This window comes from Electrona antarctica, assembly GCF_951216825.1.
Source record: "Electrona antarctica genome assembly, chromosome: 14".
NCBI classification, from domain to species: Eukaryota; Metazoa; Chordata; class Actinopteri; order Myctophiformes; family Myctophidae; genus Electrona; species Electrona antarctica.
Genome location: NC_136795.1, coordinates 25,686,941 through 25,702,669, shown reverse-complemented (window position 1 = coordinate 25,702,669; position 15,729 = coordinate 25,686,941).

Genomic DNA, 15,729 nt, shown 5'->3' with positions numbered 1-15,729 from the left:
CATTGAGTTACAAGAACAATATCAAAGTCAGGATGTTAATGCTATTTTGAATACCCAAACCTGTGCAAATTTTAATTATATGACGGGAAAATTAAGAAACCTCATTCAAGGTCATCCAGACTACCATGCATTTCTTCTCTCTTTATTAATTAGGCACCACTGTCTGCAAACAGAGCAGTAAATACTGATGAGGCCAAATCTAGAGATTATTTAAGCAATGAATTTGGATATGTCTTTAGTTAGTCAGCCATTCCATAGGTTTAGATGTAAACAGCACAAAACGGCTGCAACTGGATAGCTGGAAGTAAAAACAGGCTTCCTTGAGGATTCATTTTGTAACCATGACAATTAAGTTAATTGTCACCTCTACTAATATGCTACTGTTTCCAAGGTGATATTAACATAAAAAGCTAAATATCTGAGGTATAGCGATACACAGTATTAAAATCTCAGTGTTACTTTATCTGCTGTATTTGTATTGTCCCCTTATGGGTCTGTTTGATTACTCAGTGGTAACAGCCACTATACAGTACATCCTGAGGCTCTGAGCCACTGCCGCCCCCGGTTTCACTGTGTGTACTGTGAGGAAGAGCTGAGGTGTAGAGTGCAGAGGAGGAGAAGCAGAATGAAGATGTACTGGAGAGGAATCCTGACAGTGTGTACGCTCAGCCAGAAAAACTAGTCTTTAGGAAACACAGTGATGCCTGTTGCTGGGGCCTGACAAGCTCCGATCGGCCTCATTCTTTCCCCGCGGTTGCTGCTACTCTAGGACCCTGCATGTGTGCTTTCTGGAGAAGGATCACGCAGCAGGACTCCCCCTTGAATAAACCCCAGTCTGGAGACCTTTTCATTGTGCATTTTGTATTCAGGTCAAGGGAAGATAAAGGTAACAGAATTATTGAAGGCCCATTGCCATTCATAGTATCTCGGCTATGCAGAGGGCACTTTGGAGAGGAGACAAACTCCTGCTGTGCTGTTGCTGTGTATATTATGTTCTTTTATTTGCCTTGTAAGAGATACAATTGTGGTTTTCAGTCCGTAGTGGACGTTGGCAGGGTATGATGGGAGCTTGCCATTTTCCCCTGCGTCACTATGGTGATCCTATTCATCTCAGATGACCTTTCTACAGTATGAACACGATACTGAAGGAAATCCTCAAGAGTAGTAGGCTACCTACACTGTGCTACACAGGTAGAGTAGTAGGCTACCTACACTGTGCTACACAGGTAGTGGTCGACATTTAAAGATAGTAGTAGGCTACCTACACTGTGCTACACAGGTAGTGGTCGACATTTAAAGATAGTAGTAGGCTACCTACACTGTGCTACACAGGTAGTGGTCGACATTTAAAGATAGTAGTAGGCTACCTACACTGTGCTACACAGGTAGTGGTCGACATTTAAAGATAGTAGTAGGCTACCTACACTGTGCTACACAGGTAGTGGTCGACATTTAAAGCTGACAGGACTGTGAACAATAGCACACAGCTCCCAGCATGACCTCCGAATACCCCATGGATACACAGGAAGTGGAATAAGTATTTGGATACATCTATAATGAAATAATAATAATAATCATAAATATAATCATAGTCACATGCTATTTATCATAACCATAATTATTGATACAAACGATGGATTGAGGTTATTATTTTTTGCATAACTGACAACAATCTTTAAGAATGTAACTCGTTTTGACCTTCAGTCAGTGAATTGTGATGAAATTGTAATTGATTACTTGACTGATGTGATTAGCCAAGACAGAAAGGATACAATTTTAGTTTGAAACATAACAGGCAAGACAGAGAGCATAATTGCATATTTCTTGGTAGTAGATTACCTGTATTATTATTTTTTGTTTGACTGTAAAATCGTGTAATTTGTTGTTTAAGGTTGGTGGGCATAATGAGGTTACAAAACTTCATTGTTGTGCGATTTCTGATCCCTAATGTAGATAGACTAAAGTAATTTCATACATTATTGCCACTATTGCCATTATTACAGTATGTTGCCATTTACATGTGGAGGAGGTGCCGAATCTATCTTGAAATTATACCACACTTCACAACATCGATCGTGGTGGAAAACATCTAATGTGCTAATCATTGTCCTGAATGTGATTGAATTGAAGGACTTAAACATCCATAATAATAGCACTTATGGCACAAGGAAAAGTGTGTTGAAACAAGGAGCATGGTGGCTCAGTGTGTTTTTGATTGATTGAAATATTTATTAACAGTTTGCAGAATCAGATTTTACGGGGGCCAGTTTCGAATTGCAGCCGTCCGTAGGTGCCCTTTGAGAGCGGTTTTGATGGAGTCAAGGGATTTGCATGTCTTAATGACTGTTGGTAGGGCGTTCCACATTTTGGTGGCATAGGAGTGAAAATAATTTAGTCCCTTGTTTGTGCCGAATCTGGGTTGAACATGGTTTGTTGCACTCCCTCTGGTGTTGTGGGTGTGGACTTCGTGTTAAGTCTTCGTGTTAAGACGCTTGCTACCTGTTCCCCAGGTCCTGGGTTTAAATCCCACCAAGGGTGGCTTACTCTTTACTGCAATGTTTTGAAGACTAACATCAATAATACCACTTGGGTTCAAATCCTACCCACGGGTGGTTTCTGGACTGGGAAAAGTAATTTGGCATACTAAATAAGTATGTGATTTCGGACGGGGTCCCTGAAATTAGTATGCATCTCATATGTACTATTTAGTAGCTACTAAGCTTTTGGGAAAAAGTAAGTAGGCTAAGCCTTGCCCCATAGGGCAGGAGCCTATCACCCGTTTCTGTAGTGTGAGGCAGCTTTGTACAAGCACATCCCCTGGACATGACACTAGTATGTCGAAGGGGCTTACCCCCTGCCAAACTTAAAGTCACATCTGGACATAACACTAGTACTGTATGTCGAAGGGTTTACCCCCTGCCAAACTTAAAGTCACATCTGGACATGACACTAGTATGTCGAAGGGTTTACCCCCTGCCAAACTTGAAGTCACATCTGGACATGACACTAGTATGTCGAAGGGTTTACCCCCTACCAAACATAAAGTCACATCTGGACATAACACTATAGTATGTCGAAGGGTTTACCCCCTGCCAAACATAAAGTCACATCTGGACATAACCCTAGTATGTCGAAGGGTTTACCCCCTGCCAAACATAAAGTCACATCTGCCAATCCAACGCTTGATGCTGAGTGCCAAGCAGGGAGGCATTGGGTCACATTTTTCTAGTATTTAGTGTAGATAGTAGCTTCTCAAAATAGCCAAAGTTGGTGGTTAAAGGTTAAAGCTGCACTATGTTACTTGTAAAACCAGGGCCATAAAATACATCCACGTCAATTATATAAGTTATATATTGCATCAACATACTCTACCATGCAGATTGGACAAAATTACATTGCGTGTGTGACAGTGTGCAGCAACAACAACCACGCACTAGCTGTTGTCTGTATTCTGCCAAATATGCCTGTCACTCAGTATTACCTATAACCTGATATTACATAGGGTATATGCAAAATGTTACTTCAAGTTGCCCCCCCCACCCTCACAGCTTTGTCTCTGCAGCTATAGAAACACTTAATATCATATTTGTTATTGTTGCTGTTGGCCAGTAGGCTATTTTGTCTTCATCAGACACTTTGCTTTTGCATATCTTTGTCATTGTCTCCACCAGGCCGAAGGCATGGGGAGAGAGTATGTTTTGCACTCCGTCCGTCCGTCCGTCCGTGTGTGTGTGTGTGTGTGTGTGTCCGTCCGTCCGTCCGTCCTTCCGTCTGTGAACAGCTAATCTCCGGCACCGTTAACCCGGTCGATGCCAAATTTTGCACTCACACTCCCTGGATGCCAACGATGAACCTCTGCCCCAAAATTTCCAGAACGGCCTGTTATAGCGCCTGGAATTTTTCACATCTGCTCTTTATAGCGCCACCAGGAGGCCGACATATGTAAAACACATTTTCTAATATTACTCCTTCAGATTTTATCCAAATATCACGCAAATCGGTACACATGCTCTTCATAGTCATGTGATCAAGACGGGTTTGTTTGATTTCTCATAATCCACCCTCATTGGCTACGATTGGCTTCTAAACTTTTCAGGAGTAGCCCGCTTTGTACCCGTTTTGTACAAATCGTCACAACTACTCAACGCAGCGTCCGATTGTGGTGAAACTGTGCATGCATATTCCCACTAGGCTTTGGAAGAAATGCCACTTGACAGTTTTCAAATCAGCCTCATGGTGGCGCTACAACAGGCCAAGCCACGTCACACACACACACACACACACACACACACACACACACACACACACACACACACACACACACACATTTCAATTTCTTTATTTGAGTCCACATTTATAAAATACATTATCAAGGGCACAAATATTTTCAGTTGCTTCTGATATCCCACGCACTTAAAACATCATGTGCTTTAGTCCAAACAAGCCCTAAATGTACAGAATATACAACACATGAACTTAATCACAGCCAACATTGGTCACTTCAGTCTGTCATATTACCGACACCGAAAGTGAATCATGGGTACAAAAAGCACCTTCTCCTCCAAATAGACCGACTGCCTATAATGGAGGAGATTGAACAGTATGTTGCAAGCTGCTTTGCCTTACACTTGGACAGCCCTATAATCCTCAAGCCTCTGACCACTAGCCTGTGGACATGGCCCAGGCTGCCAAATATAAAAACAATGAGCTGACACGTATATCCCAGTTGTATAATGGCCTGTACTAATGGTTGATATTTTACTTGTTTAGTAAGGAAAGCTTCCTCCAAACTCGAATCAAAAGCACAGCCAACTTCCAATAGAAAAGCCTCTCTTCTGTTCTCGTCAATTATAATGACATCTGGTGTATTTGCAGTTATATTTGCAAATACGGTTGGGTCATTGCATTGAAACATTTCTGGTTTCACACAGGAATTTTTGTGAAACACAACAGAGGAATTAAACATAGGTGACACATCTTTGGCAATAATGTTCACAATTCTGTCATGCCTGGCTATATACAGTCCTTTGTAAATATTACAGCCGTTTAATATGTGAGACATAGACTCTATGGTCTGATGCTGTCCATGGTGTAGACAGTGGGGGTCATGATTATTGGGATACCAGATGGATAGATTCAGTTTGGTTGGCAGCACTTGGAGGCGTGCCTTTACTGTGAAGATGAGAATGTCCTCATCAATCGCTGCGTTTTTTAGAATTGAGTGGGACACAGAGTGATCAGCTGATTGGAGGCACGCAAGCTTCCCTTGCAGCCGTAGTCCTGTCCAGCGCCGTTTTCTATGCTGCTCTCTGAGCGCAAGAAGATGCGCACGCGCCCCGTTGTTAGGGAGCGCGCTTGCTGTTCCGTCGTCGCGGTTTACTGTTGCGCGAGCGTTGATTGACAGGTCAGTGATCACGGATTCAGAGACGTGCACCGTCTCGTTGTCCGCTCCTTTCCACTCCAAAGAGACACCAGTCCAGTTACACAGATCGTTCAGATCAGGCCAGTCAGAATTTACACCAAAGCCAGTTGCACACACACACACACACACACACACACACACACACACACACACACACACACACACACACACACGTATATATTGCTCCTAAACATTTTTGCCAAACATCACACACACACTCCTATCCTCCTGGTGGAGACCTGTGCCCAGAAGGGCACTTTTTCTAGTTTGAATTGATTGTCCCCCTGATGCAACATAAAATAGCTTCTATACGCTACTGCTGCTGACTACTTCACTGTTAAGGTACTGTTGATGTACTACATTGACCAGCTCAGTAGCCTTGTGGTTAGAGTGGCTGCCCTGGGACTGGGAGGTCGGGGTTCAATCCCCGGCCAGGTCATACCAAAGACTGAAGAATGGCATCCAGTGCCCAGTGCCTCCCTGCTTGGCACTCAGCATCGAGGGTTGGATTGGGGTATGTCCCTGTGACATACTAGCATCATGTCCAGAGGGTGTACTTGTACTTGTATCAAGCTGCGTCGCGCTAAGGAAACATACGTATAGGCCCCTGCCCCTATGAGCCTCATGGCTCGGCAAGGCTTACTTATAATGTACTACATATTGTATTGTCATTTCATTTTACTACTATTACGCCTTTCTTATATCTGTACATGTTGCTACAAACATTTCTCTTTTTACCACCGCTTCTAGGCTGCTACTTGTGATTGCTGCCTAAGGCACGTTCACTGTAACATTCTCTATTACAACTCAACAATAAACACTCGCATCAATCATAACCACTACTCAAAACAATATCTTCATTGCTCACTACACAATTAAGGACTGAGACAATGAGCAACAGAAACCAGTGGTTGAAGCAAAGTGCCTGTGATGATTGTGAAGATGATGCGGCTAATGCGGTTGGTAATGTGGACAACTGGACATGTTATGACTTTGAGTAATTGAATAAAACATACTGTACGACAGTCTAAAAGCTAGGATGGTATGGAGAATATAATCTTTGATATGATGGACAAAGTGCACTCAAAACTAATCTGTTGTGTTATTTTATGGTAATGAGCCAATGGAATTAATGTAATGAAGCATTTGTCAAGCTACCCAGCAACACAATGAAACAATAGCTTAACTACTTGAAAGCTATACATCATTCTTATTAAGTATAGTGAAGCTATCCAAAAGCTACGTAGTACACAGTACAAGTGAAAAACACGGAACGGGGTGGCACCCGTTTTTCCGGCGCGGACCCGTTTTTCCTGCGCGGGAGGCCGTGGCCGGGTCCTTTGAGGATGTACAGGACGGACTGGCACAGAAAATGGGCCCTGGCATTTGTGGTCTTCAGGCCCAAAGATGAAATTATGTCAAAATCACGCCCACTGAATGTAGACATTTGGCCATATAGGTTTACTGTTTAAATTACAGTACAACAGTAATAATAGTGTGTACTAAATATATATATAAAATTAAACATAATTGTTAGTTGTATTTTGATTTTGCTTGTCAAACATTTTAGCTCGCCTATTTAATCTGATTGGTAAATTACTAGCTCTTGCTGCTGCATCTGCATCCTGATTAGTTACTAGACCAATTTAAAATAGATGTTTTTCGTTTATAATAATCCATGCTAATTATTATTGAACCATTTTAGATGTTTAGATTTCACCAACATACATTTTAGCCAGGCCTAGTGAGTGGCCTAGCTCCATTTAACAGCAATCTAGTCATTTACGCTTTACGCATCATCAAATAAGGCCAAAACAAATAGTTAAACTTCTTTATCTTTAATCAATTACAACAAAATTCAAATGCAGACAAAAAGAGCAAATTGGCACAGCGGCCAAAAACACAAGCATGTAATGCACACATGTACTGTGCAAAGACGCACAGAACAGCTGCTTAGTAGACAAGCCCAACTATACATGTAATTGACTGGGGTGTGTCAACAATGGACAGAAGGAATTCCTATAGCATGCACACCAATGCTTTGTGTTTTATTGTTGTTAATTCTGCTTCAGAATTCACATTAGTTAAAGGAAGGATGTTTTATAATGTTCTAGCCTGCATTGGCCACTGGCCAGACTAATATCACTGCATAGATATTAGTCTAGAATCTCTATGTGGAACCTGCATTTCCATGGGGTGGATTAAAAAAAATCTCTGGTGATGAACTTGGCCTATATTTGTAATTGTTATTGTTCAGTTGAGTGTACCCTAAGCTCCATGGCACAACTTTGAGGCCCAGGTGTTTCAAGAAGTCTGTCAGAGGCCTCCGTGTAAAAAGAGGACGTACTTCTTCTCCCCCAGAGTGACGGACTGGTCGAGCTGTAAATCACACCCAGCTGGCTATCCAGCTCACTGTTCTGCTCTCTAACCACTGTGTATGGCCACTACTTGAACTGGAACTAAGGGGGAAGTTCGCTGGACTACTTTGTGGTGCTACTATGGGAACATCTACAAGAGACTTGTGAACTCTCCTACCCTGGCTTTCTGCCTCAGCACCTCCAGGACGTTGTTCTGGGGGTTACTATTGGGGACAGTTGATCCCCTCATTTGGGGGTAGTGTGCCAATGGACAGAGAAATACTTCCCAGCAGTATGGGGTCTGTTTGCTCACAATCTTTGAGAACAGAAGGTTATTCTGTTATTTTCTGGTTTTGATTGCTCCATGGGTTCATAAAGTCCACTGACGACAGAAGAAGCTTGCCTTATACTTACCTGCTGCCAGGCTATCCTGCTGCTGGATGTTTTTAGAAATTGTGTGAACTGAATTGTATTACCTGTATCCAGACTTTAGTATCACACCAGGCCCTAGGTTTCTACCAGTGGTTTGGCAGTTTCAAACGAAACTAGAAAAAGTGTAACCTGACCCAGCTAGAGGCGGGATCAAGGCATACACAGTGCTGCCTTGATCCCGCCTCTAGCTGCCGCTGATTGGCCAGGCCGTTTTGTGGCCGGAGCATCTAGTCTGCCTGAGAGTTCCCAGATGGGAGCAGGAGGGGGGAACCCAGTGTACTCTCTGCTGCCCCATCTGGCGGAGTCAGGTTAGAAAAAGTGCCCCTCGGGGCACAGGTCTCCACCAGGATAATAACGTTTGTGATGTTTGGACAACATTTTTAGGAGTAATATACAGTATGAAAGATCAAACAGATCTGTGTTGAACACATGACTATAGAGGTAGTGTATACCGAATTGCGTGGTGTATATGGATACAATACAATCTGTAAGGTCGCTTCTCGCCCTCAGGGCGTCTCACTGGTCACATGGTAAGAACATGAATTGGCCTGTTATAGCCCCACCATGAGGCTGATTGATAAGTGGAATTTCTTCGTGTGTGCATATTTTCACGGAAATCGTACGCTGTGTCCATGATTTGTGATTTGACACTCATGGCGTATCTTGCACAGAGTCAAGACCACCCTTCCTGGAGAAGGAGCGGCTGGGTGAGCCTTAACCATTAAGACAAAAGCATGGACTGTTTAAAATGTCACCCATGATTGTTATTGACCCAATTTGTGAGAGCTTCTGTGGAATCTGTTGACCAAAAGGCTACAAGTAATTGATTGTATTCATGTACTGCAGACTGTGCTCTTGAGACGATGTCGTAATGTCATGCGACTTTGAAATTATGTTTGAGAGATGTCTTTGTGAAAGTGTCCAATAAGTAATGAACAGTCACATTTGGGAGCTAGGTAATATGCCGAACCCTCCGCAGAGAGATGCTTTTGCTTGGTAAATAATCTACTTCTAATTCAACACTTTGGACGCTGTCATCGGGAAATTCTATCACAAGGGCGCCCCTGTAAATAACATTTTCATTCAAGGCACCCCTGAATTACATTGTTAGAACCTCACATTTATGTCATATAATATTTTGGTACACAAATATGTAAAACGTTTCCCCTAAACTTGAGAGAATAGTAATTTCCATTACGACAGACAGACAATAACTCCTTACTTGACATTTAATCCCTATTCTGATGGGAACAATGAGACAACAACTAGAAAAAGTGCCCTTCTGGGCACAGGTCTCCACCAGGAGGATGGGAGTGTGTGTGATGTTTGGCAAAATGTTTAGTAGTAATATAAGTGTGTGTGTGTGTGTGTGTGTGTGTGTGTGTGTGTATGTGTGTGTGTGTGTGTGTGTGTGTGTGTGTGTGTGTGTGTGTGTGTGTGTGTGTGTGTGTGTGTGTGTGTGTGTTTGTTTGCGGATATTTGTTTAGTAGCTCACTGCCAGCGAGGCCTGGGCGGAAGCTGTTAGAGAACCCCTGGGTTGGTTTGGTTGCTGGTGCCATCAGGCCAGCAAGAGGTTAACTTGTACTCACTACAACGACCCATGTCGCCCATGGCTTTTGCAGCCAGTTCCTACACACACATGATTTAATCAAACTAAATGGAACCATGAACATTAATAGCCTGGAAACGAGACGAATCTGCAAAAAAACTAAACAAGAGCACTCGGCAGATTAGTCTGGTCCCGCTCGGTTGTGATTGAGATTTCGCTGCCAACAAAGTTGTGGGGCACCAATCAGGGCTCAGGGCCACAAGAACTTTTGAAAAATTATAATCATAAGATTTGTTATAAGGTTTTAATTGATGACCTACAAAAGCCATGCATTTGCCACTATATTCAACATGTGCTAGACCCTCGACCCAGCCACAAAAGCTATCAGTAGGCCTACAATCGCTAGGCAACTCACGTACAAAGCAGCTTACTGTGCAAGAGGCATGGGGCATCGCAACACGGATGAAAACAGGCCTAGAACGGAACGTCCCTTTCTACCATCTCATCATCTCCACCATCACTCAGTCCTATCTCATCTGCTGGGTGTGCAGCTGCTGTTTTGTTCCTTCTAAATGACTCACTCCTTGAGCCAAGCAGAGAGGGAAAGATGGCACGGAGAAGCGGCAACCATATGCAACCATATGTATAAATATTTAAATTAAAACTTTTGGTATTTGTGCTGAAGGGCAGCAATACTTACATTGAACAAAGTAGTTTTTTTTTATACTTTAAAGAGGTAGTGCCACATTTTTTTTATTTTTCCAGTTTTTCATGTGTATATGAGGTGACAGTACTTCATTAGACACCCTGGAGTCATTTTTATGTGCAATGGTGTATTAACTTTGTATGTCATGTTTCTTCCTGGAGGCTGAACCCTTGACAGTCAAACGGGCCAATGAAATAAACAGAAATTTAGTGACATCACACTATCAGCCCCTCCCCTAACCCCTCCCCCTTTATCATACAACTACAGGTGTGGGTGCGGCTTCAGTTCAGGTGGATCACCACCCATCACCACCCACCAGGCAAACCAGGCATACTTAATGAACTGGTGGGCATGCCCACATAAAAACAACATTTTAACAAATACTCTTTTTTTGGAAAAAAATATACCTCCTTATAAGACCTGACGATCATGTTTTAGGGTGGAAAATAATCATGGCACTCATGGCACATCTTTAACCAACATAACATTATTCAAAAGTGACATAGCCTGCATTGTTGCAATAAATTAATTCATGAATTAGTACTAAACAAATTCACACAGAAGTACAGAGATCTACGGTAGAGTGCATTGAGTAAAACAATTTAATATTGAGGTCTCAACAACATTGGGCCCACACAATTGTGTTTTGTGCGTATGATATATTTAATTGCATTGTTTTAGTCAAATTTAAGCACACGTTACATAATATACATTTCATCCCCTCTTTTTGTTAATTTGTGTGCACGATATTGTAATGAGTGGCGCTGGTGATTGATGTAAATGAGTCACGCTGGCAACTTCTCTCTAGGAACACGCTTTGTATTGTGGCTGTGAAGCAAACAAACACCAAACCAACTCACAGTGAACAACAAACAGGGGGTGTTCCCCACAGAGGAGTATGTCTATGCTCCCTCAGCCCTACGGTATTTATCTGCCACATCTGAAAGTAATATTAACATTAACTGTGGGTGTTGCTGTGTTTGATTTAAGTCTTACAGTAACTGAGCCAGCATGCGGACAGCGCTTGTACAGGCACACAGAAACACCTATAGCCTAAAAATAAACCACCCACAATGAACATAATTAGCCGACTATACCATCATGTGAAGGTACCTACAGTAGCATTGTAGCCCTGACTCAATGCTTCTTGCACATGCAGCCAATCTGATGTACCTGGTTAATCATAGCTTATGGAGGAGTAATTCACACAGAAGATGTGGATATGTTCTCTTTGCAAGCGTGTGGGCAGCTCTATTTATTTTGGCTCCAAAATAAGGACTATACTATATACATTTTCCTCACATGACCACAACAGTTGGCTGTTTCAGTAGAGCGAAGTCAGTGCACACAATAAAATACACAATCATGAGAGAACATCATGCATGTCATGCCATTGTGCAGCGCCCGTCGCCTCCCCCTGCTATCATGATGTCAGCTTCTTAATATAAAAGAACGACATCGTCATCATTCAAATTATTGTCATCATTTAATCTCTTCCATGAAATCCCAGGCATACATTTAAATATTAAATATATAAATTATAAACTTGACCTTTGATACAGGCTTTGTCATAATGTTTGTCACCATTTGTTATGCTGGGCAACATTACAAGCTCTCTATACCCTCATTTACAGTTGACCTAATAAAATTATACTTTACATCAACATGCACCTCTGCCTGTTTACAAGGTTCATTGCCAATGCAATTGCACCTTGGTTGTCCTCATAAACCTTTGGTGGTGCGTGCACATTTTACCAACGGTGCCTTTGCCATTTCCCACTGTTAGTATAAAGTAAGGCTGGACAAATGTGTTATACAAGAATTAGCTTCTCACTCACGCCTCGAGTCTACTTTTTTGTGTCTTGTTTGCAGGCATAACACTAACCTGAACATTTACAATTTACATTCTAGAATTGTTAGGCCATATTCCTATAAACATTTGATAAGGTGACCGCTCTGTGTGTTTGTCTACAACTAGCTGCAATCTGCAGTGTATGTTAGTCTGTAGAGTATTTAGATTTTTGGATAAATATGACATTCATTCACTCCACTACATTTCAAAGACAAATATTGTACTTTTGACACTTTTTCTAGGGAAGGGAAAATGTACGGTAAGACTGTATTTTAAGGTCGGCTCTATAATGCATTATATGCACATTTATAATGTGCTTATAGTGCACTTATATGGCATTATAACACTTACACTTAAACATGTTTATAATGTATGACAACTTATAACCATGTTTATGATGTATTAGTACACTGGTCATACAAGCTTAGTGAAACAATGTTATAACTACCACAACTTAGTTTAGGAACGCGGCTGACAGCCAGGGCTATGACAGGCCCTGTGACATGATACTGACATGACACTATGACCATGATACTGACCATGATACTAACATGATACCGACCACGATACTGACATGATACTGACCTGATACTGACTATGATACTGACCATGAAGGTCCATGATACTGACTATGACACTGACATGATACTGATCTGATACTGACCATGACACTGACACTGACCATGATACTGACCATGACACTGACATGATACTGACATGATACTGACCATGATACTGACCATGATACTGATCATGATACTGACCATGATACTGACATGATACTGACCATGATACTGACCATGACACTGATCATGATACTGACCATGATACTGACCTGATACTGACCATGATACGGACATGATACTGACATGATACTGACCATGATACTGACCTGATACTGACCATGATACTGACATGATACTGACATGATACTGACCATGATACTGACATGATACTGATATGATACTGACCATGACACTGACATGATACTGACCATGATACTGACCATGATACTGACCATGATACTGACATGATACTGACCATGATACTGACCATGACACTGACCATGATACTGACCATGATACTGATCATGACACTTACATGATACTGACCATGGCACTGACATGATACTAGCCTGGATCCTATTGGTTCACTGATCTGAGGGCCCGCCCCTGCCCCCCTCCTCCCCCTTCCCGGCGACTCTGCACTGTTGTTGGTTAGCAAAATACAACTTGACTCCCACTTCCTATGCCAGATTTTCCAATGGGTTTCCCCAGGCTTTTCCTTTTGAGCCGAATGCGAACGAAAATAAATATACGTAGCTTGTGGAGTTCAGTCAGATATACTGAAGGGGTTAATATGCTTCATTACTATGTGGGTGTATTCAGTGTGTGCAAGTCCCACATGTCATTCGCTGATGTGGCAGTCAGCTGACCAATTGGGCGGGGTACTTAAAGGGGCATTCCACTCATTTTCAACATTTTACTATGTCATTAATATACCTTAGAACTGTTGTGTGGAAATAATAAAAAAGTCCCCCCCATTCTGTGTTTCCCAGAACTAGAGGTCTGAACAAAATCATTAACATGGTGAAACACATCTTGATGATGTCATCAAGATGTGTTTCACCATGTTAATGATTTTTTTCATAATTGCAGTTCTAGGAAACACAGAATGGGGGGACTTTTTTATTATTTCCACACAACAGCTCTAAGGTATATTTATGACATAGTAAAATGTTGGAAATGAGTGGAATGCCCCTTTAAGCTCACTAGACTGCTGCTTCTTCCTGCCTTCCTTCTGCTTATGGTTCCTGGTTGTTGTTAAGTGATGTTTTCTCCCACCACCACCCCAGCACCACCGGTGGGCTCTGTTATTTATGTTCCCCATGGGGGGGTTGTTATTGTATATCTATCTCCCTGCTCTTAATGATGGTGTTTAATTGTGCCGAGCAGGGAGAAAAATGTAGCAGGATAAATAATATAATAATATTATATTTTATAACTTATCTTTATTAAAGATAAGAACACTTATTCTCATTCTATAATAAATATTGGTTAAATCTAAATAGTTATCTGACTGAAATGCCATGCCTACCGAGGTTAACATGATACTGGTCTGATACTGACCACCACCATGATACTGAAATGATACTAATCTGATACTAACCATTATACTGACATGATACGGACCATGATACTTAAATGAGGAATGATGAATGCTAGGGGGTGAGCTGACTCCGCTGAGTCTCCATGGGGAAAACGTTGACAGGAGTGTCAAAGGATTGGTTTTCATGCAGCAGGCGTAGGTTGTTACCCCTCGTTTTCTCTGGCATCCAAGCCCATTCAATGAATTTTTATTTCCCCAGACGTATATCAGTGCAGCGGAGATCTCTGATCATCTGGCTATGCGAGACTTCTGGTTGTGATGATCGTCCAACTGCTTTTTCAATTACAATTACAAGAATTTAAATTATGCATGATTTATTTTGGCTACTTTTGGCAGCCTTTAAGTTAGTTGCGACTGTAAAGTCAAAGTCAAAGTCGTACGATTAGTCACAGACGTTACCGCAGTGAAATTTGTCCTCCTCATTTGACCCATCTCTTGGAACAGTGAGCCGCAGCGTGCGCCGCGCTCGGGAATCATTAGTTGATTAGACCCCCAATCCATTTCCAACCCATTGATGCTGAGTGCCAAGCAGGAAGGCATTGGGTCCCATTTTTACAGTCTTTGGTATGACCCGGCCGGGGATCGAACCCCGACCTCCCAGTTTCAGGGCGGACACTCTAACCACAAGGCCACTGTAGGTCACATTTACTATATGAAAACCTGCATCTCCCGTCCGTCTGTCCGTTAGTTAGCCACCCACGCCTCCATATACTGTATGGTCACGCCTTGTGACATCATGTTTCCATATATGGTCACGCCTTGTGACATCACGTGACATCATGAAGACCCTTAGATCTCCATAATTATAGTTGTCAGTCCATCACGCCTCGTGACACGCTCCATATGTCAATCTGACATCATCAACCCTCTACTGGATAACCATACTTTTTTTTTTTAAATAATTTTTATCCCACGATTTTGCAACCCAGTTTTTTTCACCCAGTGCCAATTATCTAATGTAATCCTGGGCGCTACACTTCCTCTGCCAACCTGGGTGGGCAGCGGACTAACCTCATGCCTTCTTCTATGCATGAGGAGTCCAAGCTGCTTCTTTTCACCTGACAGGGGGAATTTCCCTGGCCGGACGTAGCGCGTGGAAGGAACACGTTATTCCGACCAGTTCCTTTCCCCTACTTCGCAGGCGCCCCGGCTGGCCAGGGGGAGGTAGTTTTAGAGACCAGGATTACTGCATGTTTTTTGTGAGGGTACCTACCCTAGGGGACACGGGGAGAACATGCAAAC